Genomic DNA, 3,631 nt, shown 5'->3' on the forward strand with positions numbered 1-3,631 from the left:
CGCCCCGATTTGTGTCTCGCAGGTGGACAGGGGTGACGTCAGCGCGGCTGTGCCAGTCGTGCGCCGACGTTTGGCCTATCAGGGGAAGGCGATGCCTGTAAGTCGAGATTTAGGGTATACCTTTGAAAAGATATAATGTTATGTGTTGTTTGTTTTGACCCAGTCACAGTTCAGCTACAGCAGGGGTGTCCAAACTTTTTCCACTGAGGGCCGCACATGGAAAAATTAAAGCATGTGGAGGCCATTTTGATATTTTTCATAAATAATGTAAAAATACCCAAAAATATTTTTGTAAATAATTCAATGTACATACTATGATGATTAACTTGTGTGATGACTGTATTATGTTGATAGTATATATTTTTTACCATGAATTGATTAACGTGGACCCCGACTTAAACAAGTTGAAAAACTTATTGGGGTGTTACCATTTAGTGGTCAATTGTACGGAATATGTACTGTACTGTGCAATCTACTAATAAAAGTATCAATCAATCATTTTCAAACCATAACAAAATATATGGACTTTTAAAATGTATTTTACCTTTAGGGGTCCCGGGGACCATAAGGGTTATTAAAATGTTAAAGTCCTACTGAAAGCCACTACTAGCGACCACACAGTCTGATAGTTTATATATCAATGATGAAATATTAACATTGCAACACATGCCAACACGGCCACTTTAGTTTACTAAATTACAATTTTAAATTTCCCGCGGATTTTCTTGTTGAAAACGTCGCGGAATGATGACGCGTATGATGACGCGTATGATGACGTGTGCGCGTGACGTCTCGGGTTGTAGCGGACATATTAGCCCAGCACCACTCACGGCTAAAAGTCGTCTCTTTTCATCGCATAATCACACAGTAATTTGGACATCTGTGTTGTTGAATCTTTTGCAATTTGTTCAATTATTAATGGAGACGTCAAAGAAGAATGCTGTTGGTGGAAAGCGGTGTATTGCAGCTGCCTTTAGCAACCGAAACTCAGCCAGTGTTTCTTTGTTTGTTGTGAAGCTTTAGCAAACATGTTTCTCTACCACATGTCAACCCGCAAGTTTTTGGATGAGAAAATTGTGATATTAAGTCGGCTCTTACCGGAGTCGACTTGTCCTGCAGCAGCTGTCAAAAAGGCAGCTGTGATCTTGGCTCCTCCATTTGGGTTCTCTCAGAGACACTGGCGGTCACGGCAGCCCTCTGACGTTTAGGTATGACTTTATATTATCACTAAAACACTATTAACACAATAAGCAGATAAGGGATTTTCCAGAATCATCCCAGTAAATGTGTCTAATAACATCTGAATCGCTCCCACTGCCGTCACCTTTTTTTAAATGTTTTAATTATTTTTTTCTAGTGCTTCACTCTAACTTTCCTCATCCACAAGTCTTTCATCCTCGCTCAAATTAATGGGGAAATCGTCGCTTTCTCGGTCTGAATCGCTCCTGCTGCTGGTGGCTATGATTATAAACAATGTGAGGAGCTCCACAACCCGTGACGTCACACGCACATCGTCTGCTACCTCCGGTACAGGCAAGGCTTTTTTATTAGCGACCAAAAGTTGCAAACTTTACCGTGGATGTTCTCTACTAAATCCTTTCAGCAAAAATATGGCAACATCGCGAAATGATGAAGTATGACACATAGAATGGACCTGCTATCCCCGTTTAAATAAGAACATCTCATTTCAGTAGGCCTTTAAAAATAAGTCAAATTTGTATTATTTTTTATTTAACGCCTACAGTAAATCTCTATATCAACTTTAAAAAAAAAAAAAGGTTTTATGGCTTTTCTGTCAAAAACATCTTAGTTTTTTTAATAGTAAAACTGAAATATGCAGTATTTAGTAATTAGAGTCCTAAAAGATCAATAATGCAGGACACCATTGATTTTAATTCTTTTTCATTATACAGTACTGGCTGTCCAGAGTCAGGACCCAGGATGGACCGCTTGCCTGTGCATCGACTGGGGTCATCTCTGTGCTGCTGATCCGCCTCCGCTTGGGATGGTTTCCTGTTGGCTCCACTATGGACGGGACTCTCACTGCTGTGTTGGATCCACTTTGGACTGAACTTTCACAGTATCATGTTAGACCCGCTCGACATCCATTGCTATGCGGTCCTCTCCAAGGTTTCTCATTGTCATCATTGCCACTGTCACCGACGTCCCACTGGGTGTGAGTTTTCCTTGCCCTTATGTGGTCTCTACCGAGGATGTCGTAGTGGTTTGTGTTGAGGATTGTGCAGCCCTTCGAGACACTAGTGATTTAGGGCTATATAAATAAACATTGATTGATTGAGTGATTATTTTTGACTAATCACAGTGATAAGATAAATAAAATACCACTAAATATATTTGGGATCCAAAAGTTGCCCCACTCAGGAAGTGATCAATTTTTATTAAGGCTTTTTTTAACTTTCAACACTTAAGTTACAAGATCAACTTCAGATATATCTGTCGATTTTACGTTTAAACTATTGTTTTGTTTGTTTTATGCTTTTTTGTCAAAGAAAAAGTCTGTTTTATATGGCAACCACACAATATGTGCAATATTTACCACATAAAAAATTTTAAAAGGAAATATTTGAACTAATTGGAGCTTTGAAAATAATTCATTATAACATGGATTTTTTTGTAATTTTTTTTTTTTGAGCAATGGCAAAAAAATAAAAAACAAATAATTGATTGATTGAAACTTGTAATTAGTAGATTGCACAGTTCAGTACATATTCTGTCCAATTGACCACTAAATGGTAACACCCAGGTAAGTTTTTCAACTCGTTTAAGTTGGGGTCCACGTTAATCAATTCATGGTAAAGAAGTTTTTTTCATGGTAAAATAAAGACAAAAGTAAAAAAAAAAACACAGCCTGCATGGCAGCTTTGTGTCAACATTGCAACTTTTTCTCGATAGATTTCACCTCATTCCATTATTTTTATGTTCTTTTTTATTTTTGCAATAGCATTTCCAGAATGTGTGACGGGCCGGTAAACAACTAGTTGCGGGCCGCAAATGGCCCCCGGGGCCGCACTTTGGACATCCCTGAGCTACAGCGTCACTATGTGGTTATAAACGCAAGTAGCGTTTCCATTAATCGACCAACATTTCATTATGGAATCATCATACATTATTGTCATACATGTACACTTAAAGGGGTGAAAATACCTTAATATTACCTCATTTTTACATATCATGTACAATATGTAATTATTATCCAGCAGATGTCAATATAGTCAGCTGAAGTGGGTGCTGTTAGACGACAGAACTAAAATTATAATGTTTTTTTTTTTATTTTCATTTAGTCTTGTAATTCCAGGTTTGGACAAGTAGTGGCGCTGTTTAGGTGTTCCAAACTACAACACACCGCACATTAACTGAACAACCATAAAGCATCAGAAGTGTGCTCTGTTTGGATATATATATATATATATATATATATATATATATGCCAGTGACGTGCAGTGAACTAAACAACAAATGAGGCATTCATACTTTTTTTCTTCTTTTTTCTTTTTTTTTTTTACATAAATTCATATGTGCAGCTCTAGTCATTGTTGATTTAGGTTGCACATTAGAGTTACAGGGAAAAAAGGGGAGTTATTTGCTTTCATAAAAAAATTATCATAATGAT

This window comes from Nerophis ophidion, linkage group LG05 (assembly GCF_033978795.1).
Source record: "Nerophis ophidion isolate RoL-2023_Sa linkage group LG05, RoL_Noph_v1.0, whole genome shotgun sequence".
NCBI lineage: Eukaryota > Metazoa > Chordata > Actinopteri > Syngnathiformes > Syngnathidae > Nerophis > Nerophis ophidion.